This window comes from Mustela lutreola, chromosome 6 (genome assembly GCF_030435805.1).
Source record: "Mustela lutreola isolate mMusLut2 chromosome 6, mMusLut2.pri, whole genome shotgun sequence".
NCBI classification, from domain to species: Eukaryota; Metazoa; Chordata; class Mammalia; order Carnivora; family Mustelidae; genus Mustela; species Mustela lutreola.
The window spans coordinates 102,561,253-102,588,923 of record NC_081295.1 but is presented as its reverse complement, the minus strand read 5'-3'; the positions used below and the strand labels follow the sequence as shown (position 1 = coordinate 102,588,923).

Genomic DNA, 27,671 nt, shown 5'->3' with positions numbered 1-27,671 from the left:
CCCCTTTAAAATCCACCTCTTACAAGGGAATGTATAGGGGACCATGGGAACTCTTTTTTTTTTTTTTTTTTTTTTTTTTTTTTTTTTTTTTTTTTTTTTGTGTCTGACTTCTTTTATTTTTTTTATTTTTTTTTATTTTTTATTTTTTATAAACATATATTTTTTATATACATATATTTTTATCCCCAGGTTGGGAGGGAGACAAACCATAAGTGACCATGGGAACTCTTAAGTCTGGATCAATCAACTTGTTATTATTTTATTTCATTTGGACTCTTGGTCATTTAGATAATACATTTTTCTAAAGACTTAAGTGGGTTTCTGAACTCTTTGTTTCCAGACATTCCCATTTGGCAATCCTCCTACTTGAAGTTCTTCTCTATACGTGATTTTCAAGCTGATTTATTTCTCTGTTTCAGGTGGTTGCCTGAGACGGTCTCAAACATGGTATTTGTAGGGAAGTCACAATATGATTGTTAGCACAGACTTAAAGATTAATTGGTAAAGACTTTTTTTTCTCAAAGCTTCTTTCAGTCTTACCTCTTGCTATTTGAAGTCCCAAAACAGATGATTTTCTAACCTTTTCAGGCTCAATTCAGGGTCATGGGGAACAATTTGAAGGCATGAAATCTGAATTCATATTGTTTGCTCACAAGACTCAAGAAATATACTAATGAAATTACTACTCAACATGGAGGCATTGTCTTCATGTGGAGGAAACCTGCTGGAGGAATTTATAGAAGTTTTTAAAGAAACTTATATCCAGAAGAGACAAAATTATAGAATTTGAAAGGAGAGGGAATGCAACGTCTTGAGAAACATGTGGCAGCAGTACAAAATCTCAAGTCCCTTGGCGCACAAGCATCAATAATTCATGTATCTGCTGAAGGTGATTCTTCAGTTGAAATAAAGGTAGAGCAGTGAGTATCTTCTCAAATAGGTTTCTCAGGCCTAAGAAAATTCCTAACAAAATATAGTGACATTATTCTTAGGGAATATTACAAAATGGTCATTTATCTCTCTCTCTTTCCTGAATCCAAGTTCTTTGCAAAGGCTCTGTAACTTCTCTAATCAAGAGAGACTCACATTCACATGTCACCAAATAAAAAATAAAACAAACTACCAACACTGAAAGTAAGCAAAAATATCAATTAGATTTTCAAGGGCCAATAATCTAAAATGACTATATATGAAATAGTTGAAGAAACAAAAGCTATGATAGAAAATTAAAAAGTACTGTAAAATAATGAGCAGAAATTAGAAAGAATCAGAGAGTGTTTAGAAATAAAAAATTTGATGAATGGGCTAAATAACATACAAGACACAGCTAAGAAAAGAATCAATGAACTTGGAACTTTACCAATAGTAGATGACGCTAACATTAAATATCACTATTAAAAATATTTATCATGTCATGATCCCACGGTCTCGGAATCAAGTCCTGCATTGGACTCCTTGCTCAACCGGGATCCTGCTTCTCCTTCTGCCTGCCACTCCTGCTGCTTGTGCACTCTCTCTCCCTGACAAACAAATAAAATCTTTAAAGACGTATTTACAATGTGTAGACAAATCATATTCATAAGGAATTTAGAAAACAAGAAATATACATGACCATTAAAGACATTTTTTGAAAAATTACCTTCTCACTTGTATTTTAAAAAATGCAGATAAGTGGTAGCATATTTTGTGTATTATCTTGGCAAAGATTAATGGGTGATACCAAATGTTGGCATGGGTTCAGGATAAAAAACTCCACCACGCTGCTTTTAGAAGTAAAACTTGGCTTAACTTTTCGATTGAATCGGTTGACTTTGACTCAGAAATTTCACTTAAAAATTTTTTTCCTTTAGGAAAATAATTAGATAGATGTACCAAAATGTTAAAAAACCGTTCCTTGAAGAATTCTTTGTGATGGGAACAAACTGCAACAATTATAATCAGTGAAAATATCCAAAAGAGGTTTCCTTAAATTCATTTTGTTGTTACACTGGGATGGCAAATAGCCACAAACAATAATTGTGTGGATATTTATCAGCATGAAAAGATATTCATGGCATACTCAGTGAAAGAAGCAGGTGATACTTCCATGGATTTCTAAATTTTATGTAATTCTCACTTTTATGCATACATGTGCCTAGGAAAAAGTCTGAAAGCCGATAAGGCAACATGTAAATAGTGAATATCTCTGCATGTTTGAATTTCAAGGGAGTTTACATCACTTTTTTTCTGTGGGGCATTATTATTTTTAATCTTTCTTTTATTTGATGAACATGTATTATGCATGCAGTAATTTTTAAAAAAATATTTTATTTATTTGTCAGAGACCAAGAGTGTGCACAAACAGGCAGAGTGGCAGACAGAGGCAGAAAGAGAAGCAGGCTCCCCACTGAGCAAGGAGCCCGATCATGCAGTAATTTTTATAGAAGAACACAACTTGCTGTTTTGAAAGCCAGAGCTGGTGACATTGTTAACTGACTTGATTGCTGATGTAGTTGAAGAATTTCCTCCAGTATGTTTCATTTTTATTTTCCCTTTTGTGCTTTGTCTGCTCACGGATTTTTACCAACTTATTATTTTAGCTTTTATCTTACTTAGGGAATTTAGAAGTCTTCATATATTTAAGTTAGTAAGCTTGCTTTGTCACTGCACTTGTATTTACAAGCTGTTGTATAAGCACAGTAATGTGTGTCGCATTAGGAACCTCAGTTTTGTGCCGGTCTTCATAAGGGAGCAAATACTCTCATATCCTTATCTCTGACAGCCTGTCGCCCCCAACAGCTACTCCAAACCATCACAGCTCAACTCAAGCCAGACTCCACCATTTCCTCTCCTCACACTCAGCAGATAACCTAGCTTGCTCTGTAGACCTGAACATTTTCCAGCCCCATCCTATGGCAGTCCTCCACTCTTTCTATTCCCAGGCACATAGGCATTTATCTGCATCTGCACATATCTTTATCTCCATCACACCCCCTTCAAGTCCATGGAAAGTACTGTCCTTCCATCTGTATCTCAGCTCCCTGCCCCTGTCACCTCCTTGCTGGTCTTTAGGACATCACTAATCCCTCATTTTCTTCTGTATGTTTATTTCTGTTGCTTTATTTAGCTCTGTATGTAAGCAAGCGAAATTTCTGTCATTTCTATCTGCCTAAAATAAAAACCAAGCAAACATGCCCCCTGGCCCCAGTCCCGCCCACCATGGAAAAACCCAAGTCTGTCCTTGAGCTTTTCTTAGCACAGTTACTGACATAGAGCATCTATGATCATGTTGAGTTCTAAATATTTATTAAACACCCAGAGTCTGGCGCTACAACAGTTTACGGAGTTACAGAGACACATAAGTCACATACCTTTGAGAAGTTTGCTATCATCCTTTTATGTACTTAGAGCTCTGACACTGTTGCTTATAGTGGAGCTTCACAGAGGTAGGGCAGGTTCTTATGAATTCTGCTGGGACTAAATGAGAAGGAAATTACTAATGAATTAAGTAAAGATCCAAGATCTTCTTCCAGTCTTCATAAGAGAAGTATGGATGTCAGTTGGCTGGTCGATGTCACACCCCTTTCCTTCACTGTTGACTCTGAGGAGAATACTTACTGCAGGATCCCATTCCCTGAGGTCAGGCTTCTACTCTCTTCACTGAACTAAAATGACAACAACTTTCTGTGTACTTCACTCTCTTGACTTCTCTGGGACATCTGACAATTGACCACCTCTTTCTTCCTGAAACCCTTTTCTTCCTCCGTGTTAGAGATGCTTCCCCACCTCAGAGGTCATTTGTGGGCTTCTCCTCCTCTATTGTTCTCTACCCTGTTCTCTCTCGTTTTTTTCTCTGGCCTATTTTGTCTTCATCTGTGACTTCTACGCCTACATGTGTGTTAAATGTATTGTGGAAGGAATGAGTTAGAGATTGATTTAATGCATAAACAAATCCTAGAAAGGAGAAGCTAAGTGTCATTTCCAGGATCTCCTGTTGAGTAAGACCTAGAAAGATCCTGAACTCACCCTAGAGGTCCTCACTCCAAATCTCACCCAAGTATTCCTCTGCAAGCCTTTTGAAAATGGTTTTGGAACCATCCTACCCCACAATGTACGAGGATGTAATATGAGGGATATTTAAGTGGGTACTTTCATCTTCCTCAATAACTCACTCTCTCTTTTAATGTGCTATTTATTATCACCTGAAGAAATAAAATTTACTCTGGATACTATGATGTTTCAAAGATAAAATTCTTAGTATAAGTGAGAGTAACTTTTTAAAAAATGGCAGCATGGGTAACAAGTATCAATAGATAAGCTCACATCGCCCAAAGTTACAAACAAACATATACATAGATATATACACATATGTATACAGATGTGTGTGCATAAACTATATCAACATATAAACCCGTTGTGGGGAATTTTCTGCAGCTTACATGTTTCTATGATTAATGAACATTTCGTATAAAGTCAGTCTTTGGCAGAATGTTCTTGTGGCCTCACAAGGTAGAGCAGCAGAAAAGGGCAGGTGGTCACATCTTGACAGTGTTTCAGCTGGTCTGTAGTTTTGCTGGCCCCATGCCTTTTAGGCAAAGCCCCTACGCAGACTACCAGATTGCCCTGCTCTTCTGACACTCCTGTCCAGTTTGCAGAGGGACCTCCATGAAGCCCATGACTCCTAGGCCCTACAACTATCCATAGAAAATGTAACTCAAGCTTTGCTTCTATTGTACTTGCCTCCAGTGTGGCAGATACAGGGCAAGGTGGGGGTAAGCTGAATGGCCGGTGGTGGTGTTTTTGTGGATGTGTATATTACCAGTCACCTTGGGCCCCTCAGATGGGTTATACTGAGCAGAGATGGCTGAGACCATTAGGTCAGAGTGTGTGCAAGGGAAGAACAGCCCCTTCTCCTCAGCATCATGCAGACGTGCAGCTTATCCAGGCTGGGAGGGGCTGAGGCAAAGCTGCTTCTGTGCACAAGAATTGAGAGGAAGATGAAACCAGCTGTGGGCAAGAAGGCATGGCCAGCAGGGTCTTCTTGTCAGAGGTTTCTGTGTGCCTGTGTTGTTCTCACCTCCCTTGTGGATAAGCCTTGGCCCATGTGAACCGTAATAACTAGACATCATAATTGTGTGGTGTGCACGTGTGCATCTGTGAATTAAATTCTTTGTGAATATAACCTGGTCCATTTGCATGTGGAATATGAAGTCTGATTATTTTAGGCTGCTAACTTTTAGATGCATTTCCAGGGAAGCAAGCATAAGTAAATGGAGGACTTTCTGAATATGCATAGGGGGAAAGAAATAAACAGACAAAACAAGCCTGAAAGGTTGTATAGTAAAAATGTAACTTTGTTTCTGAGCATTCTATATACTTACTGTTTTCTTTGTTTTACTCTTTGTTTATCTGAATTTAAAGAATAACTACTATTCTTACAGTCAGTAAACATATTGTGAATAATATATATTTGTACTAAGATTGGTGGCCTCCAGTCTGAGCAATGCTTAGGAATTAATTGATTTTGTAGTATTGGTAATGATTAGAAGGATTGCATCTTCAACCGCTACTAAGATTTGTTTGGCTGGTCTTCTTTAACTAGTCATTTTGCTGAAGTTTTGCAGTTTGTTTTTAAAATAAAATTTTTATAGGCAGATACTTTGGGTATTGCTCAATCAGAACACTTTATTCCACCAAATTCTCAAGCTGTTAACCAAAGAATGAAATCATGATGAGATCATTAAAAAGGCAATTTGGCACTTTAGAAGTCATTCCACACACTATTTAGGAAAGGCTCTTATCTATGCCAATGAAATCATGATGAGTAATCATTCTAAAATTGATATCATTATGATGCTTTAAAGTTCCTAACTAAATAATATGTCAACATTTGAGCATGATTTACCAAATCTACCTTGTCAGAGAATTTATCGTCTTCATTTACCAGAATGGGAAAAATAAAGTTAAGTGACATACCCAAGGACATACATCATCGTTTTAAATATCTGGAAATGGAACTCTGGTCCCTGACATCTAATTAAGTCTTCTATTCATTAGAGCCTATCTCTCACCAACTGTGCCATTTTCATTTAAATAATCCTTATGAGGTTAACTTAACTTCTTAAAGTGTGTTCTTTGAAGAGTAATCACAATTTGGCTTTATTTGTATATTTTACTTTGAATTTTGAAAATTACCCAAATCCTTTTTTGGAGAGGTCAGGAGAAAAGAAAGTCAGATTAAGGGGATATACCATTTAATACTAAGAAATAAATTTGAAAATGTTTGACTAAAAATCCCATTATGTTTTTTTCCCCCCAGATAATGTTAATTCCATTTAAGTCTGGTTTCTCAAATTTTGTAACAAGTGAGACAGATACAGAGGAACTTTCTCCTAGGCTTTTAACATTTGCTTGGTATTTGAGCTGTCAGCATGGCAACTTTCTTCCTTACATTATTTTTGTTCCATTTTATTTCAGTCCCCTTGAAACCATGTATAAGGTAAAAAATTGAATATTTAATTTTAGAATTTGTGGGTAAAGTTCAGGACACATAGAGGTCTCATTTTATATTTGGTTTGAGTTACTTTGTTCACTTTTAGTTTTAATAAAAAATGAAACAAGACAAAACTCTCTAGTGTATAAGCCTGTTTATTTTATTGTGCTCTGTTTAGTTATTCAAGAAAAAAAAAAAGTTACAGAAGTGTAATCGTTGCCATCTGTTGTATTTGAAGTAAAATCTAGCCCCAAAGTCAAAAAAGTCATGGCAACAACTTATGAAAACAACTACAATAATATCAACTCACTATGGTTACTGGTGAAACTTTATTTTTCTCCCAAATGAAGTAAGTTTCCTTAGAGGATTATTTTAACATTTGATTTATATCATTATTAAATTTGCCTCCAAAATCATCAAAGTCTCTAATAGCACTGTTATTTAGCTCTCTGCCTGATAGGAGATTAGCAGATTTTTCTGTCACTCTGACTCAACCCACATCAGAACTCCCTCTTTGGAGAATATTATTTTTTAGAACTTCTCGGGATACGATTTTATGGGGAAATTTGTTGATATATGCATATACATTTTCCCAGAGTATTAAGTAGTTACTGTTCAGGGCAAAAATAAAAAACAAGCAAATTTGGTAACGTATAGGATTTTCTTTGTGGCTTAAAACATTTGTTCATTTGGTGGTACTGCATTAGCCCATATTTTTGTCATGTTTTTCTTTAGAAATTGTACTTGTAAAACATTAGGTGGTCTTCAAGGTAGACATGTCTTATACAAGATTTCTCTTGAGAGAGAATAAAGGCATAATATGGCAGCAATTGGCTTCTTTTGAAATCAGCAGAGCTAATATTTAAAGATACTCATTGGAATTGCCAGTGTATTTACTTGATTTTTATTTTCCAAAAGGGAACTCTAATTACCCTACAAAGGAAGAAAAGGCCTTCTACTACATCCATACATGTGTATTTTAAAATCATTTTGACCCATCTAAATAGTTTTCAAAAGAAAGTATAATCAGGGTGCTTGGCTGGCTCAGTCTGAGCAAGTGAATCTTGATCTCAGGGTTTTGAGTTTGAGCCCCACGTTGGGTGTAGAGATTACTTAAAAATTAAAACAAACAAACACTAAAAGATGTATTTATTTGAGAAAAAAGAGCGAATGGGGGGAGGGGTAGATAGAAAAGGAGAGAGAGAATCCCAAGCAGGCTCCCTGCTGAGCATGGAGCCCAACTCGGGGCTTGAATTTACAAACAGATCATGACCTAAAACCAAGAGTCAGATGTTCAACCAACTGAGCCACTCAGGTGCCCCAAAATAAAAAAAAAGTCTTAAAAAAATACCATCAGAGTTACTGTGGACATTCAAAAATACAGCATATTTTAGAGAAATTGGCATAAACTTACTGTCAAGTTGTTTAATTTTTTCTCTACTTCTATTTCAGTAGGGAAATAATGAAATAACTATACATTGACAGAAGTAATTTAAATTATTGATATCATATTGTCATTTGTAGTATAAAGTTAACTATTGCTACTTTTGTTGCCTGAGAAAAGTATTGTAATTAGAATTAAGAATATAAATTTGAAAGTGCTTTATTTTTTTCAGGACAAAGTTTTATGAAAGCCTATTATTGCAATTTCTACATTAGCAGAATGTGAATTAACAGGGTTTATAGTATTGGCAGAATTTGCACATGTGTGGAGTGTTTGGTAAAGAAAACATGTGTAAGAAAAGATGTATGTTCATTTAACACCTACCTTGCTCACCTGTTGTGTATCAGGCACTGTGCTATGGATTGTGAGGAATTCATAACTGATGCTTAGGAAATTTATAGGCTGGATCAGATGCAAATACGTATCACTGCATGCCACCCATTACTTGTACAATCTTTTTTTTTTTTTTAAGAGAGAGAGAGAGAGAGTGTGTGTGTGTGTATGTGTGTGTGTGGTGGGGTGGTGGATCTCAAGCGGGCTTCATGCCCAGCACAGGGCCCAAGGTAGGGCTCGATCTGACAACCCTGAGTTGAAATCAAGAGTCAGGCGCTCAACCGACTGAGCCACCCAGGAGCTCGGAGTCATCCAATCTTAATGCCAGGCCATATAAGCCTGGGAATAAATAAGATCATATCTTTAATAACCAACATTATTCTTTTAACTATATTCTCCATCATTAAAACTATTGTCCCTGGATGTTTCTAAGGTTCCTCAGATGGTGCTTAGACGTTTTTAGACTGGGGTATTCTAGCTTTCACAGCTAACTGCCATTTTTTCTTTTTCCATTTATTCTTTTTCTTCTGATTTGGTTATACGTGCTCAAAGAATAGCTGATAGAAAACTTACCTCAGTTACTGAATGCCATCAAAAACTTTGTGTGTGGGGCGCCTGGGTGGCTCAGTGGGTTAAAGCCTCTGCCTTCAGCTCAGGTCATGATCTCAGGGTCCTGGGATCGAGCCCCACATCACGCTCTCTGCTCAGCAGGGAATCTGCTTCCTCCTCTCTGCCTGCCTCTCTGCCTACTTGTCATCTCTGTCTGTCAAGTAAATATATAAAATCTTTAAAAAAAAAACAAAAACAAAAACGTGTGTGTGTGCGCGCGCGTGTGTGTACCTCATTACCTTTCCTCATAATCAAAGATACCAGCCTCATTTTCTACCCTGACGTGACTTGACTTTGTCCTCTGACTCCCAAAGTGGCAATGCCATTGTTACCACGGTATTCCTGGGTTTGCCAAATATACTGTTTAACTACTACTGAAAATTTAGTGCCCTCAGAATGTCATAGCTAAAGCTGCTCTGTGAACTGTGTGGGCACCTTTAATGTCCTAGGAGAGCTAATAGTCTTTGGGCTCTGTAATTATGGTGTGTGACCTAAACTATGGAATAGTCTTTCTTTCTACCTTTATGGTGTGTATACCAATAATATTCAGAGTTTTAGTTGTTTGTTTCTTAGTTTTTTTTTTCTTTTGCTTGATGATAGCCCCCACTGTCCCTGGGATTGAGAAGGACGTCCTCTACTAAGAAGAAGGGTGTTACCGGCTCAGTCTCATGTGTCTACCCTTAATTCCCTTTAAGTCTTTCCTGCGTTAATTGTCTTCATGCAGATAGATGATCTGTGCCCACCTCATCTGTCTTGAACTTGCCTAAATCCTAAAACTGGCACAATTCTAGCCAGGATCCTGTGCCAAAAGAATGAAGGGACAAGGAGTTATAGGACTTCTGGGAAAAGAAAGAAAGGCTTTGCAGAAATGTCTGTTCATGTCCTCTGCCCATTTCTTGATTGGATTATTTGTTCTTTGGGTGTTGAGTTTGTTAAGTTCTTTATAGATTCTGGACACTAGTCCTTTATCTGATATGTCGTTTGCAAATATCTTCTCCCATTCTGTCAGTTGTCTTTTGATTTTGTTCACTGTTTCCTTTGCTGTGCAAAACCTTTGATCTTGATGAAATCCTAATAGTTCATTTTTTTCCCTTGCTTCCCTTGCCTTTTGCGTTGTTCCTAGGAAGATGTTGCTGCGGCTGAGGTCAAAGAAGTTGCTGCCTGTGTTCTCCTCAAGGATTTTGATGGAGAAGACATCCAGATGGCCAACAGACACATGAAAAAGTGCTCCATATCACTCGGCATCAGGGAAATACAAATCAAAACCTCGAGATATCACCTAACACCAGTCAGAATGGCTAAAATCAACAAGTCAGGAAATGACAGATGCTGGTGAGGATGCGGAGAAAGGGGAACCCTCCTACACTGTTGGTGGTAGAAATGCAAGCTGGTGCAGCCACTCTGGAAAACAGCATGGAGGTTCCTCAAAATGTTGAAAATAGAACTGCCCTATGACCCAGCAATTGCACTATTGGGTATTTACCCTAAAGATACAAACGTAGTGATCCAAAGGGGCACGTGCACCCGAATGTTTATAGCAGCAATGTCCACAATAGCCAAACTATGGAAAGAACCTAGATGTCCATCAACAGATGAATGGATCAAGAAGATGTGGTATATATACACAATGGAATACTATGCAGCCATCAAAAGAAATGAAATCTTGCCATTTGCGACAACATGGATGGAACTAGAGCGTATCATGCTTAGTGAAATAAGTCAAGCGGAGAAAGACAACTATCATATGATCTCCCTGATATGAGGAAGTGGTGATGCAACATGGGGGCTTAAGTGGGTAGGAGAAGAATCAATGAAACAAGATGGGATTGGGAGGGAGACAAACCATAAGTGACTCTTAATCTCACAAAAGAAACTGAGGGTTGCTGGGGGGAGGGGGTTTGGGAGAAGGGGGTGGGATTATGGACATTGGGGAGGGTATGTGCTTTGATGAGTGCTGTGAAGTATGTAAACCTGGTGATTCACAGACCTGTACCCCTGGGGATAAAAATATATGTTTATAAAAAATAAAAAATTAAAAAAAAAAGAAAGAAAGAAAGGCTTTGTCTAAAAACATTTCATAAATTAATATTTTGGCTGATATCTGAAGAGTTGAGGAGAGGGTATGGCCAGATACGCTGAGTTATGAAACTGCAAGTTGTAAATGAGAATGAAGAAAAAAAATGCAGTTGGTGAGATAAATTTTAAGCATCAAAGACTTAGCGTAGGGTATTAAAGACTCATGCAATGTACGGCAGGACTGATGGAGTGGGCCTTAAACCGTCCTAAGTGCAGGCAGAACTCCCAGAACATCACAAGATTGACTCATCAGAATCTTCCCATCTTCCTCTAAGGTCGCTCTGGGCACTATTATGATTAATGGCGTCCCCAAGGAGCTGGTATCCAGGGAAGAGAGAGCTGCCTTTGCTGCTGCCTCAGTCGTCTCTGGGCACTGAGCAACCTGGACAGGGGACAAGTGCACTGATTGGCAGGAGCATCTCATGTTCTTACAGCTTTGCTTTCTGGCAGAGGAAATGGCCTCTGGCTCACTTTTCTCATTCTAAAATTTGTGCAAGTATTTCTATTTGGTGACATCTAATCTGCATCCAGAACCCTAGCTGAAAGATCACAGCAGCATTCCATCACAGACATTGGCAAACAGTACACAGGAGAGCTTCTCTTCCCACCTTCTCCAGAACTCGGGTTTTTAAAACGTTTACTAGCGCATCACTGAAACATTGACTTAATCTACTGTATCCTTCCTATCTGGCACAGGATAGGTAATGTATAAATAAAACTATAAAAAAAGATATGAATTTTTGAAGATTATAAGATTAAAATGTTCATGAGAGATTTGATGCTGACTGATACAAAGGTATTCCTTTTGTTATTTTTTGGTAAAGATTCCTAAAAAATGAAAACACAGTAACCTCATCCTTGAATGATATATTAAGGAACAAATGTGAAAAATTAAAGTAACAGCTGGTACTATGAGTCTACTTCTATCAGTAAACCCATTTGTATGTTCCTATTCAAGAATGCCACATTTATTAATAATCTATTGTCTCCATTCTGACCCAATTTTACATTTAAAGCCTGGGTGGCTCAGTGGGTTAAAGTCTCTGCCTTCACTTCAGATCATGATTCTAGAGTCCTGGGATTAAGCCCTGCATCAGGCTCTCTGCTTGGCAGGGAGCCTGCTTCCCCCTCTCTCTCTGCCTGCTTCTCTGCCTACTTGTGATTTCTGTCTGTCAAATAAATAAATAAAATCTTTTTTTTAAAAAAAAAGCTCTCTAAAAATAAGGATACTGTGTAGTTGTAATATGATACAGACTTTTTTCCACCATCCACACGTCATAAATATTACCATGTTCTATTGGAATTAAAAATATCTTTAAAGGCAAAAAAAAAAAAAATCTTTAGTAATTGAGGCAGTTTATTTGCATGAATATAAATATTTTCAGTTTATATCACAATGAAAATTATTCTAATATTTGCCTTTTTAAACAATTGTATGTACGTTGGTAGAAAGGATTTTAATAAGCTCTTGACCTTTCTTTTTATAGTTAATGATACTTAGATTTGTTTTGATTCAAGTCAAAGTTAACCTTTATTTTTCCTATTATATTTCAATATGCCATATGGTATAAACTGAAGAAAAATAAAAATGGCTTGGTTTTCATAGAATTAATGTTAGTTCTCATAGGGGAAGACTTTCTGACCTCTCTTTAACAGTATTTAAGGCCCCTAAGAGGCTAGAACTTTAAAGAAGAATGGAATTAATGATGCCTTACACAGAATTAGTGACAAGAAAGCCAGTGTGATTGTGTGGACGCTGGACATTTACTGAGTGCTTGGAAGGAGTCTGACATTCATTATACTAGATTCTGGAGCGACATAGAAGAAAAAGCCACCTAAGTGTGAGGAGTTTACAGTTGCCCTTTTGTATCCTTTGGCTCTGAAGATGATTGACACAACTGGAATTTGAGCTTCCCTCAGGCAGGAGCGGCTTCTATGGATTATGTCGGGAAATGTTTAGATAGAAGGAAAAACAGCTAATTAATCAAGTAAAGGCTTAAGATGATCTTATGTCTCCAGGAGAGAGCTATGGATGTCTTTTGTAGGATCAGCCTCTGAAACAGCAGGGTAAGCACCTCTGAAAAGCGTGTAACAGAAGTAAGTGAGGCTATGAGAGAAGATTCCGCAGGCAACAACTGTGCTTGACTTGGAGGTGGTTGCTTGTTACTAGTAAAAGCAGGGAGACTTGCTTGTCAACTAAGAATGAGCCAAGCAAATATTTATTGTTATCATCATGACAAACGGGAGGCATTGAGCTTGTTTAGATGGGCTGATTTCCCAAATTTTCTGAGTGAGAACTTTTGCCAAGAGAGATCTGATACTCCTAAAAATAACAAATCCTTGGTGACACTGGCCTTTTTGGAAGCTAGAGTTACAATACTAAGAAAAATAGACCAATGTCAGTGACACAAATTTCCCTGTAAGTTAACTTTACTATTCCTTTCTTCTTAAAACATTTTATTGAAAATCTATTCGAAGGCGTTTCAGATAAAATGATTACCTGAACACTAACTTCTTGCTTTGCCTCTTACATTCCAGTGGCAATGACACAATAATAAAGAAACCCAGAACTAATGCTGGCATCTAGGAAAAAAATACTTTAAATTTGTCATAAAATTTCAGGAATTTGTGCTCGATATGGTGTAGATTGATGGGATCTCTAAAAGCCAAATTTGAAACTTTCCCTTTTGGTGAAGTGGGTTAGCACTGAGGATTTCTGGACAATTTTGAGAGCACTTGGGGGAGGAAGAAACATTCCACTTGGACTCACTTGTACCTCTGAAATGTAAGGCACTTAAAAGGACCTGCATCCAAGGACCCATGAGATGGAGCTTACTACAGACCCAGAAGTCAGGTGGGAAATTTATTTGACAGCTTTATGCTAATAAGATAATTTGAAAAGTAATGCATAGCAATACCCTAATAAAACAAATGGAGAAGAAAAGAGAACCAGCCTAGAAACAAAAAGGAAATTAAATTAGCTGGGTGAGCTAAGAAAGTTAAGTATGCAAGAACATAATTAAAATTTGCATTATAAACTACGAAGATTATAGTCTGAAGTCAATCTAATGAAGACAATTTGAATTTCCATGGATGGTCTTGTAGCTGGGGATTAAAAAAGTTGAAGAACTAAGAGCAGAACTTGAAAACAGATTGTTGCTCTCATAAAAAATTTTTTAAAAAGACAATAAACAATAGTTAAAGAAATAAAGGAAAAACACTTTCTTGGCTAAAGGTAAACTTGAAACTACACATTGCTAGGTCTCCCCTGGAACAAGGGAAACATTAATAAAAATAGACTAACATCAAGACAAAATCCAGCTAAAAATTTGAATTTGGAAATCAGAGAAATAATCCTATAAAATTTGCTCAGAAGATAAACTGTCAGCTTTAAGATAAACTGTCAGCTTTAAAGAAAGTGAAACCAGCAGAATCTCCAAACAATGCATTAAATACATGGAGATAACAGGGAAACATTTGTATTTTAAAAGGAAAATTTGTGGTCTAGAATTTCCTTATCAGCTAAATTGGTATTCATTTGCATGAATAAATATATCTTTTTATAAAAATGTTAGTGAAAATTGAAACAAAAAAGTAAAATGAAGTATAAATGCTTATAAAAATGTACAAAGTGCCAATGTCATGAGGGTACTAAAAAATATGAAATACACTGAAAAATAACAATTGCATCAAAACTGTCAGATGATATTACTGATAGCATAACATGGATTTGGAAGAAGTAATATATGAAGAAATTATACAGTCATGAAAATAAATGACTAAATATTGAGTTCAAAATTTAGAAAAAAAATTAAAAATTAGAAAATATGTCAATTTTAATAAGCATAAATCAGATATGAATAACCAGAAATTATAAAAGTGAGAAAATTATAGGTAAAGGAAATTATTTACCATATAAAAATATATAAAATCTTAATTATTCAAGTTGAAAACATTATACCTCTGAGAACTGACATCTGGGGCTTAAAATTAAAATAAAAGATAATAGCCATAGGATCACAACAATTTTATAATTTTTATTGCAAACTAGTTAATGAGTACATATTTTGTGCCAAGCACTGTTCTAGAAATAAAAGATCAATGTTCTACATCTGGCAATAGGGGGAAGAGATAAGAAGCTATAACCATAATAAATTATATTAGGAAATGATAACATATTCAGGAAAATATTAAAAGTAGGTGAAAAGGTGATTGGAATTATGGAATGCAACTATCATTTGGGTAGTTTGGTCTGAAAGCTCTCAGTAACAAAGTGGTATTTGGACAAACACTTAAGATGAAAAATGCCGGGACACCTGGGTGGCTCAGTGGGTTAAAGCCTCTGCCTTCAGCTCAGGTCATGATCCCAGGGTCCTGGGATTGAGCCCCACATGGGGCTCTCTGCTCAGCAGGGAGCCTGCTTCCTCCTCTCTCTCTGCCTGCCTCTCTGCCTACTTGTGATCTTTGTCTGTTAAATAAATAAAATCTTAAAAAAAAAAAAAAAAGATGAAAAATGCCATCATTGATATTTCAAGGAAGGGAGATCCTGGCAGGAGAAGGAGCTAGTGCCACGTAATTTCCTCCTGGATACACAGTTAGGTTATTCTTCCCTACAGTCTGGGAGGGGATGTGAACTGAACTCTTGCCAGTAGAATGTGGGCAGAAGTGATTGATGCCTCTTGTAGAAGCGGCCCCTAAAACCTGCATTCCAGTATCTGGCTAGCTCACTCTTAATTCGTTTTTCCCTTTGTCTCCTCTTTCTCTGGCTATCTTCTGTTTTTGCTCTTTATCTTTCTCTCTCATTGTTGGTCCTTTTGATGGAGGAGATGTGGGCAGAGCACTCCAACATGGCTTTAGGGAACAGCAGAGCCATAGCTGAAAGGAATCTAGGGAGTCTCAACTCCTGACTCTCCCTTGGGAGGGGAGATACTCAGGTGCCACTCATCCTTCATCATACTGTGACATTGTGTTGAGCCATCAAGATTTCTTTTTTGTTCTTGTTGTTTTGCTTAAGTAGGAAACTATTGTTACTTATACTGACTGATGCTGGAGCAATTCCAAGAACTTTGCCTTTTCATTTGAGCGAAATGGAGTGACAGTGTCTTGAGTAGAGGAGTGATTTGACCTTACATTTTAATAAGAGTTTCTCTCTGGCTGCTCTGTTGGTAGTATCCTGTAAAGGTGCCAGAGTAGAAACAGAGAGATCAGGTAAGAGGCTGAAGCAATAACTCTAACAAAAAAACAGCGATAGCTTGGAACCCTCCACCTGCAGTGGCGATGATTGTCAGCCTCCAGATAGATTTGAAAGTAGAGCCAGCAAAATGTATTTTCATATTAGATATGGGAGTGGAATAAAAAGTTGATGCCAAGGTTTTTGACCTGAGGACCTGGGAGGATAGTGTATCTGTCACTGAGATGGGGAAAATGGTGGGTAGAGGAGTTTTGGTGGAAAGATGAATTTAGTTTTGGATATGTTGAATTTCAGGTGTTGAGTGAGCAGTTGGATATGAGCCTCGTTTCAAAGTGTTTAAAAGTGTTAAATCATGTAATTCAATTGTACTATTTATTTTTATCACAGAAACTTTAAAAAATACTCTATGTATGCCACCGATGGAATTTTGACTTCTACCTCTGCAACTAATAATACAGTATATGTTAATTAAATTGAGTGTAAATAAAAAAAATTAAAAAATACTCCATATGGCAAAACTGCAACTATCAGAAATAGGATCTGGCTAATATTGGATGTTTCTATTAATCAAAGGTGATCCTCAAGAATGATATTCCATTTTAGATTGCACTTCTTCAGTTACTATTAAAAATAGGATTTTTCATGTTTAGTGCCCATCTGGGTTTCTATTGTAAATTTCTTTTATCATTTATATATTTTTCTTTGAGGTGTGCATGTATATTCATATATATATATATATATATATATATATATATATATATATTTAAAAAATCCCTTAATATGATATTTGATTATTTGTCTCTGATGTATTTTGCCAATGTATTCTCTCAAAAGCTCAGAAATTTGACCTCAAATCTCAAATAAAATATACCAACTTTTTGTCTGTTTCTCTTTTAATACAGAAGATGAGAAATGAAGATAAGAAAATAACACTTTCCAGCTTTGATTACTTCTCTAATTTGGATCTTTATAAAGGTATGTTTTTCCCTTAAACTATTTTAAGAAATTGCCTCCCATTTTTCAAAATAATCTTTCTATTTTGACATCAAATCCCATGTGATGCAAAGATTTGGATCAGTGGAAACTGAGATCTGTAGAGTTACTGTGATGCTCGATAGGTTTAATGTAAGATCTGAGATTTTGTTGGAGAGCAAGTATCATCGGTGGGTGACCATGAGGGGACTACGAGAATCTTCCAAGAATGTTCCAAAAACCGTGATCCTAGGATGACTCCAAGGTCAGTCCTGGAGAGCACTGTCAGTAATAAGGAGACTAGTATGTCAACTGGCAGCAGAGAAGACTCAAAAAACTTTTTTTATAAATATTTTTACGATAAGAGAAACAATAAAAATCATGAGAAAAGTAGAGAAAAAAGAATTTTTATAAACAGCATTTTTTTTTCCTTTCTTTCTTTTCTTTTTCTTTTTTTTTTTTTTTTTTGCCTGACCGATTTTATTGTGACATCCTTCTCTAAGGTAGCTTTTGCCTCATTGTGAAACTAATACTTGGTATCTGCCAGCTGAAATATTTTTGTCTCTAACTTCCAATCTGAAGGGATTTCTGAAAACCAGCAGATTTCCTATGTGACTTATATCCTTCCCCTGTCCTTGAACCACTCAACTCCCCTCCCCTCCCCTTTTCTTCCCACCCTCTGTCTCCATCAAGGGGCATATCTATTTTAACTTTCATAATGGTTGGTAACAGCTCTCTTATCTTAGGTTTAGACTTTGGTTATTTCTTATCCTATTGTCATTTCCTTTTTGTTGTTGTTTTCTTTAGTTGTTCTTTTATCTAATTCCTTAAGTTGTATAATTAATGCATTAGTTATCAGCCTTTCTTCTTTTTCTTTTTTTATGAAGATTTTTATTTACTTATTTGACAGACAGAGATCATAAGTAGGCAGAGAGGCAGGTGGGGGTGGGGGTGGGGGCAGGCTCCCTGCTGAGCAGAGAGCCTGATGTGGGGCTCTATCCCAGACCTGAGATCATGATCTGAGCCGAAGGCAGAGGCTTTAACCCACTGAGCCACCCAGGCGCCCCTAGCCTTCTTCTTTTATAACATAAACATTTGGCTCTACATTTTTCTCTGAATTCTCTTCATTTGTATTTAACAAGTTTTATATGTTGTATTTGCATTATATGTCAGTTTTAAGTTATATAATTATTTTCATTATAATTTCTTCATGGTTCATGGGTTGGGATGTGTTTTAAAAAATTCTTAAAAGCATAAAACATTTTATTTTATCAACAATGATTTCTAACTTAATTACATTCTGATCAGAGGATGGATTCTGCATTAACCCAATTCTTCAAAATTTACTGAAAATTGATCATGTAATTGATTTCCTACATGATCCATTTTCTGTGTTTAATTTAGTAGACTGTATATTCCTTAATTTCTGTTTTAAAGTTCCAAAAAAAAATAAAATCTCATTAGTTCAATTTTTTTTTTTGGTTTGCTTGATCTATCTGTTACTCAGACGTATATGTTAAAAGCTCCCCCTACTTTGGTTATTTTTCCAGTTCTCTTACTCATGCTCTCCTTTTTTTTTTTTTTAATCTACTTTGTGACTTTATTAAGTGCATAGAATTTTAGAACTATTTAACTCCCTTATTAATTAAAGCATTTATTATATAGGAAATCTACTTATCACAGTTTTAGCTCTAAACTTTGTGAATAATAGAACATCAGCAGCTTTCATTCATCAAATATTTGCATGCTTATTTTATTCTTTGACCTTCACTCCTTTCAGTTCATTAAATTTCAGAGTATCTTCTATAAATACTATTTTGTATGATTTTTAATCTAAACCAATATGGTATTTTTAGTTTTTATTTATGAAATCAATCCATTTAAAAGTATTGTAATTACTGATATACTTGAATTTATTTTTACTTTCTGATATTTTTTCTGTCTTTCTTTTTTCTGTTTTTCTAGATTAAAAAAATTTCCCCTCACTTTACCCTTTTCTCTTTCCATTGAAGGATTTATTTATTTGCTCTGTATTCTTTTAATTAATATCCTAGAAATTGTAACATGCAACACAAACTTGAAGAATTCTAAAGTGAATCAACATCTTTTCTGAGACTGCTTTAACTGCCTTGAGCATATTTTTGGCTCACAGGCATTTCTTATCTAGTGCTAGTGCAATCTTACTATTTTTTTAAATCGTTATAGGCAAAGCTCATTCAGATACCAGTTTCTTTGCTCATTCCTTTCTGTATCTCAAGCCTTCCTCTTGGAATTTAAAATTTGCCTTTTAATCATGCTTAAGAATTTTTTTCACGAAACTGTTTCTATAATCAAGGCTTTATTTTTTTGTTGTTGTTCTTGAAAAAGATAGTTTTGTTGAGAAACATTGTTTTCACTAAGATACTGAGAGACATTTCTCTTTGAATTTGAAGACTTTCACTATCTTATTTCCTGTGCTGCTCTTGAGCATTTCGGCTGAGCTTAGTTAGTGTTCTTTTGTAAGTAATCTTTCATTTCTTTCTAACTGTTATGAATTTCTTATTTTTTTCCACAATGTTCCCCATGGTGATTTTTTTTTTTCATTTTGTTTGAGATTTATTCAGTCTCCCAACTCTGAGAATTTTGATAAATTGTATTTCTTAATTCCCAACAGAGAAACCAAAGCATATATTTGGTGCATTTATAGTTAATGTTACATTATCTAGTGTAGTCCTGTCATAAGATGTCTCCTATATTGACTATATATCACTGAGAAATAAATTCTCTACTTAAAGTTTTATACATCATGATTGGAAGAATTTCCATGGATAGGTTCTGTTTCTGTTCGTTTTACCTTGTTTCTTTTCCATGACCAAATATTTCCAGTGCCTACCACTATAGGATACACTTACATTGCCATGTGTCCTCTGGCTCTATTCCTTTATGTTAGGAAGCTAAGGAATCAACACATCAAGTGGTAGAATTATTCCTAGAAGCCAGTCCTACTCTGGAATGGTAGCAAGAGTTTAACTATACACAAGAGTGATTGTTAACCAAATAAATATATCCCACTGGATTCAAACTAAATGAATAACTAACTCAATTTCATTTTAGATTGATCCCTTGAATGCCTATTACCTCTCTTAAGGCAGCCAATAAAAGGGGAAGTGTGACAAAAGGGAATTTGGACAAGAACAAGCCATCAGTCTTAAACAATTGCAGTTCAGTGTTTTTCTTTTAAACATTTTACCACAACACATGATCATGGGACCTCATGGCTCAGATTTCCTTGGGACCTTGAAATGGGCTTATGCAAGCAAGGAGCCCAAAATGTACTCTTCTGCAGCTTTACTGTAAATCTACTTCTGTTCAATCTCTACCCTCTTCTAAGTTATATCCTCCCTAAAGGTAACCATTATTCTGAATTTGTCTTGACTTTATATAAACGGAATTGTACAGCAAATATTTTTTGTTTTTGTTTTTGGCTTCTCTCACTGGACTGTATTTTGGTGAGATTCACCTATATTATTGCATATGGCTATTATTTGTTAATTTTCTCTATAGCATGACATCACGTGAACAAACCACATTCTTCCATTGATGTTAATTTGAGTTATTTTTAGTTTAAAAATCTTACAGATAATGCCACTGTCACCATTTCTATTGTGTCTCTCAGTGTGTGTGTGTAGGCGTTTCTTTTTAACTCACACCTAGTTGTAGAATCCACAGATTATAAGCCTCTTCATTGTAGTAGATAATGCCAAACTCTTTTCCAAAGTATTATATCAACTCTATTTCCACAATTGGTGGAATGAGAGTTTCCATCGTCAACACTAGTCATTATAGTTAGATGGGTAGCAAAATAGCCTTCAAGATATGATTTTCATTCCACATGACTTTCATGTGTTTACTAGCCATTTGAATGTCACCTTTGGCCAAGTGTTTGTTGAGCTCTCTCGATCATCTTTCTATTTGGTTGTTGGCCTGTCTCCTCTTGATTTGTGGAGATATTCATAGTTTTCATATAGATGATCTTTGTAAGTAATATAAGTTGCAAATATTTATTTATATATTTTATTTATTTATTTGAGAGAGAGAAACAGAGAGAGACAGAGAACATGAGCAGGGGAGCAGAGATAGAGGAAGAAGCAGATGCCCTGCTGACCAGGGAACCTGACATGGGGCTCGATCCCAGAACCCTGGGATCATGACCTAAGCTGAAGGCAGACACTTAAAACTGAGCCACTCAGGAACCCAGTTGCAAATATTTTCTCCCATGTTCTGAATTTGTAATTTCAATAACTATGTGTTTTTGTATTTCTAGACAAAATGATCAGTTCTTTCCAAATATACTTAATCCATTTTTGGTAGACTTAATTTCTTTATATTTTTAAATGTATTCTCTATTTATTTAAACATTGGAAAATGTTCATGTTTTGTATTCAGGACATCAATATTTGAAATTTCCTGAAATCAAGTCTACTTTTATTTATTTTTTTTTCCCTTTTGCAAATTCTCTCCCATGGTTTCTTCACATACTTGTGTTTGGGAGGGGTTGGGTAGAGGCAAGAGGCGGATGAAATCCTGGTTGAGGTTGTCCTTTGCTACTGAGAACTGAATTTTCCCCTGCCGTGTGCCTATGGTGGTTGTTGTTTTTTTTTTAATTTTATCAACATATAATGTATTATTTGCTTCAAGGGTATAGGTCTGTGAATCCTCAGTTTAACAATTTAGGCTACATTAAATTCATTTCTTATAACTGGTGTGATAGACTGGAATTTGTACTCAACTTGCTAAACAATAAGAGACACTGAGGAGTTTAAATGTGAGAACAACATAGTTAGATTTTTTATATTAAAGGAGACAGAGAGAGACAGAGCAATTTGGGTAGATAGTTTGAGGTTGGGGATAAATAGTTGGAAGCTGGGGATGTTAGGATGTTATTGCAATCATACAGATGAGGGGTAGAATAGACAGGTAAAATAATAGTGGTGGTAAGAAAGGATACAATGACTCACAGACAATATATAGTTACAGAAAACATCAGTTTAAGTAGAAATGAAAATAATAAAAAATACCACTGGGTCAAAACCCACATCTTTGTAAAGAGGCACTTTCATTCATTATTGATGGCAATATAAATCAGCCAATTCTCTAGGTAAAGAACATGATAATATATACCAGAAACTATGAAAACAAAAGTACAACAGTATGCCTTTCTCCAACAATTCCACCTTTAGTAATAACTAAGGAACTATGGACACAAGCCTGTGAAAGTGTATGAACAAAAGTTTTCACTGTATCTTTATTTCTGAGGTAACAAATTAGAAAAAAATCTATGTATTTATTTTGTAAAATCAAAGGGAACCACCAAAAATGAAGATATAAATTATAGCCTAAGTAATAAAGTAGGTTGCAGAATAGTATTGGAAAATATTATACAATTAAAAATAATAATATGCATATATAGAATATATTTGAAAAAATAGGTAATATAACAATGCTTATATCAGCATTTTTTTCTATTGCCTTATATTTTGAGAATGCACATGGATCATCATGTTTTGAAAAGTGATAAAGCAGTTAATAGGTGCTTCAAAGAAGCCAGTATCAGCTACTGGTTTAGTGGGGAATCTGATGAACTTAGATGCTGTGCGGGACTTGTTTGAAAATACAATTGGATATATCTGAATCTCAGTTAGAAAGAGTCTGACTGTAAAGCATTTAAGATGAAGTGGCTGATGTCAGAACTTTTTCCAATGTGTTTCCAGGAACTTTTGTACTAAATTTTATTATTTATTTGTTTATTTTTGCTTAAAGATTTTATTTATTTATTTGCCAGAGAGAGAGCAAGAAAGTGTACATGAGAGCACAGGCAGGGGGAATGGCAGGCAGTGGGAGAAGCAGGCTCCCCACTGAGCAGGGAGCGCCATGGAGGACTCTATCTCAGGACTCAGATTGTGACCTGAGTCAAAAACTTTACCAACTGAGCCACCCAGGCGTCCCTGTACTAAATTTTAAATGCTTAGTTAAAAGAATGGTATAAGAATCTATTTTGGCAGTAATTATCAGCCTCTTTCCTTTATGGGGTTAAACATACTCTTCCCCAACCCCTCATACTATTGGTATTATTATATTTATCAGATATTAAAAATCCCATATAGATTGGGTGGGCTATGCATTTTGAAAATATATATTGTGTAATTAAGTAATGATTCTATTGGTCACTATCTCTAAACAAGGCACTTCAGAGGGTGTTTTAATTCTACAGTTCAATAAAAATCCTGTCACTAACATTTCCCTAATATATCACTTTTCAAGGCAAACTTTGAATAACAAATTCTTTGATCTTTATTTTGCCAATTTGAAGGTTAGATTTTTTTAAAACTCCCGACACCAATTTTTTTTAAGAACAAAGGTCTTATTTATCATAATAATATGGGAATTTATCTAATGTATTTATGGATCCTATAAGAATTTAACAAATCCTATTAACTGAGGTGTTTCAATTTCATAGGTAGGATATTGTTCACAAATCTAAACCAATCAAAAGTGAAATAAAAAAATAAATGTGTATTTCTAGGGGTGTTTGGGTGGCTTAATCAATTAAGTGTCCAACTCTTGATTTGGGCACAGGTCATGATCTCAGGGTCCTGAGATGAAGCCCTGTGTGGGATCCTTGCTGGGGATGGAGCATGCTTATGATTCTCTCTCTCCCTCTCCACCATTTAAATAAATAAATAAATATTTCTGAAACTATTAGTTTATCTCTGCAATGTAGTTAAAATGCACCCAATCTTCTCCATTCTCCTACTAGTAATGGAAGAAAAGCAGGTGAGGAAGGGGTCCTGACCTAAGAAGAAACTGCTTTTAAAAGGAAAAAGACCCCCTCCTGTTATTCTACACCAACCTGAAAGGAGCCCACCACCTTTCCCCCACATGAACAGCTCCCTGATAGGTAGGTAAGCACATGGACCAAAACCTGATTGGGTGACAGGTGCATGGAGGTTTCATCAAATTAAAACAGCCAACCAACAATCTCAAAAAATCCCTAGACTTAGAAACTCTGAGGGCAACCCTCTTGGGTCCCCTCCCTCCTCCAAAGCTTTGTACTATCATTCAATAAACTTTGGTTTGCTGTCTGTCATTCTTCCTCTGGTCTACCTCTTCATTCTGCCGAGTGGCATGACCAAGAAACATGGGCACTAAAGGAAAAGAAATCCTGAAACATTAATTCAAGCACTAACTTTTTCCCCCTGAATTATTGCCTCAACTGGTCTTCTTCCTCTTAGTATCTTCTTATTTCAGTCTCTTTCACTTTGCCACTTTAAGCAGTTGGTTATGTAAAGTCTTGGCTAAAAAAATCTTTACCGCCCCAACTCCTGAAAGACTAAAGTCTTGCCCAGAAAGCAAGATCATCTACATTTTGACCCATCCCATATTCCTGATTTCATTTCTTTATATGTTTCAAAACATGCCCTACAAGTGAATTCTCTTGACTTCTGTATACTGTGCAAGTGCTGGAAATTTCTTCCTCATACCCTCTTAGCCTTCTCAAATTCTTATTGATAGCTAGGAAAACTAATCTCTAAAGTCTGTTGTACTTTTTCATTTATCTAATGGTAATTCTTTTCTCTAACAGGTAAGTAGGATTCCTGATTCTCCTCCTGAATCTTGTGCTGAAGCACAAGGTTGAAATGACTGGCCTTTTCAGCTAAAGGAAGACCGTTTGTAATAAAGAATAAAGTCTTCCTTGAGGACTCAGATCAAACATCACTGAAATTGTCACAAGTTCTCTTTTTCATCCCGTGGCTGCATGCATATTTATGTTCTTACCCATGTATTTTCCTCCCAGTCATGTGGACACCCGTGGTGGACAGGTAACATTATTCGATTGCACTGGTCACAAATTCAATTCCTACTCAACAATCTGGAGAAGAATCCTTCTGCGCATTTTAGTAACAATTCAAACGAATGAAATAATTTTTAAAGTGTAACTAGTGAAAAAAAAAAGACTTTTGAGTTCTGGGAGAAGGCAGAGACAAAGATTTTTTTTTTTTTTAAAGATTTTATTTATTTATTTGACAGACAGAGATCACAAGTAGGCAGAGAGGCAGGTAGAGAGAGAGGAAGGGAAGCAGGCTCCCTGCTGAACAGAAAGCCCAACACGGGGCTTGATCCTAGGACCCTGGGATCATGACCTGGGCCGAAGGCAGAGGCTTAACCCACTGAGCCACCCAGGTGCCCCAGAGACAAAGATTTTTAAGTAAGGACCCAGGAAATAGCACCTACCTCTCTTTTTATTCTCTGGCATTCTGAGACTAGGAAAAATTATTAATGATACATTTATGCTCCAACAGTTATTACTGTGGTATTGGCTTTAGTAAGTTAACACGTGCATAAAATGCTACTCAGAAAGTGTTCCTCTCCAAGTTCAACCCCCACGCCCTTCTCAAAAAAAAAAAAAAAAAAAAAAAAAAGAATGGAAAAATTTGAGTGTCTTGAGAAAAGTTTAAATGTATCCACTTCCTCATATTGGCCATGACCCTGAAGTCTTGGGTTGCACTCAGGGTCATTGCTCTTCATTAGTCCGTGGAGACTAATGCTAATTGAACTCACTGCCTGGGAGTTTTCTAAGTGGGGGAAAAAAAATAAATACATTTGTAAGATGCTTAATTTTAAAATAGACTATATCTTGGGCAGCGGACATGAACAGACATTTCTGCAAAGAAGACATCCAGATGGCCAACAGACACATGAAAAAGTGCTCCATATCACTCAGCATCAGGGAAATACAAATCAAAACCACGAGATATCACCTCACACCAGTCAGAATGGCTAAAATCAACAAGTCAGGAAATGACAGATGCTGGCGAGGATGCGGAGAAAGGGGAACCCTCCTACACTGTTGGTGGTAGAAATGCAAGCTGGTGCAGCCACTCTGGAAAACAGCATGGAGGTTCCTCAAAATGTTGAAAATAGAACTGCCCTATGACCCAGCAATTGCACTATTGGGTATTTACCCTAAAGATACAAACGTAGTGATCCAAAGGGGCACGTGCACCCGAATGTTTATAGCAGCAATGTCCACAATAGCCAAACTATGGAAAGAACCTAGATGTCCATCAACAGATGAATGGATCAAGAAGATGTGGTATATATACACAATGGAATACTATGCAGCCATCAAAAGAAATGAAATCTTGCCATTTGCGACAACATGGATGGAACTAGAGCGTATCATGCTTAGTGAAATAAGTCAAGCGGAGAAAGACAACTATCATATGATCTCCCTGATATGAGGAAGTGGTGATGCAACATGGGGGCTTAAGTGGGTTGGAGAAGAATCAATGAAACAAGATGGGATTGGGAGGGAGACAAACCATAAGTGACTCTTAATCTCACAAAAGAAACTGAGGGTTGCTGGGGGGAGGGGTTTTGGGAGAAGGAGGTGGGATTATGGACATTGGGGAGGGTATGTGCTTTGGTGAGTGCTGTGAAGTGTGTAAACTGGTGATTCACAGACCTGTACCCCTGGGGATAAAAATATATGTTTATAAAAAATTAAAAATTAAAAAAAAATAAAATAAAATGGACTATTTCTAAATCTGTGGGAAATGTTCTGTTTCAAATTTCATTGGGAGCAAGATGAATTAAAGAGATGCTTTTCCTTGGGTACCTTAATAAATTGCTTCTAAAACTTAATTCTTTTCAGATACTTTGTAACATAATAGTCTCTTACTCCTCAGTGCTTTTAACTGTGATAATGTTCTTCTGGATAACATGTTTTCACTGTTTGTATTTACCACAATTCCTTTTGAATTAGGCATTAAAGTAAGTTTTTCCTGAAATCAAAGGTGTTGGGATCATCCCGTACTCATTACTTACGATTTTTTTGTACCTCTCATTTCTGCAGACAGACACTTAGAGAATAGGACCCAGACAGAGATTTGCTTGTGTCCTTTGGTGTTTCTCTTGGGAGGAAAAAAAAAAATCACCTCATGAGATGACAAGATTTTTTTATCTTATATACTGTTTATTTCAATTTGTGCACTTTTAAAACCTGTCATGATCTCTTTTGCCAGAACATTGAATGCTAAAGTTTGGCTGTTATCTGGTTAGGAAATGAGACTGTATCAGTCTCTGCTGTCATAGGCTTCCTGACCAGTTCTGAATTATTCTTTGGTTTGTAAGCTCACTCTACCATCAAAATCTCTATTTGGCTTTTCTAATCTAAGACACTAGCTAGTCTCTGTGGCTCTTAAAAAACCCGACCCAGCACGAGACCTGGGCTTTGACTGGCCTCCTCCATAGGGGGCTCCTTTCTGTTATCTCTTTGGAATTCAACCTCTTTCTCTGAACAAATGAGTCACATTTATCTAAACCTTACCTTTCAACTCTTTTTCCGCACCCCCCTCCCTTTCTTCTTTTTCTGCTTATGTTTGGGGCCTCTGGAAATCTGAGCCTGGGGAGAAGAAAAACAAATACGCTGCACTTTTCCTAAGAATGCCTGGTCTCTTAGCTGTTCTGTGTCTCTGCAGCTGACATGGAGCCTCCATATCCATTTCACCCAGATTCTTCTCCCCGGAGCTCTT

The 27,671-nt window shown here is 36.3% G+C and overlaps 1 long non-coding RNA gene across 3 annotated transcripts in view; it reads left to right on the top strand.

Annotated features, from left to right (window-relative positions):
- Positions 1-26,920, top strand: part of LOC131834123 (uncharacterized) — a 47,414-nt gene extending 20,494 nt beyond the window's left edge. The window contains exons 3-6 of one of the 3 annotated variants that reach the window (XR_009354761.1): positions 17,028-17,100; positions 23,894-24,034; positions 24,719-24,956; positions 25,780-26,920. This is a non-coding gene — a long non-coding RNA (uncharacterized LOC131834123). Of the gene's footprint in view, positions 1-9,981; positions 10,749-17,027; positions 17,101-23,893; positions 24,035-24,718; positions 24,957-25,779 lie in introns of those variants that run through there. The other 2 variants (XR_009354759.1, XR_009354760.1) reach the window with 2 other exon arrangements.
- Positions 26,921-27,671: the final 751 nt, after the last annotated feature.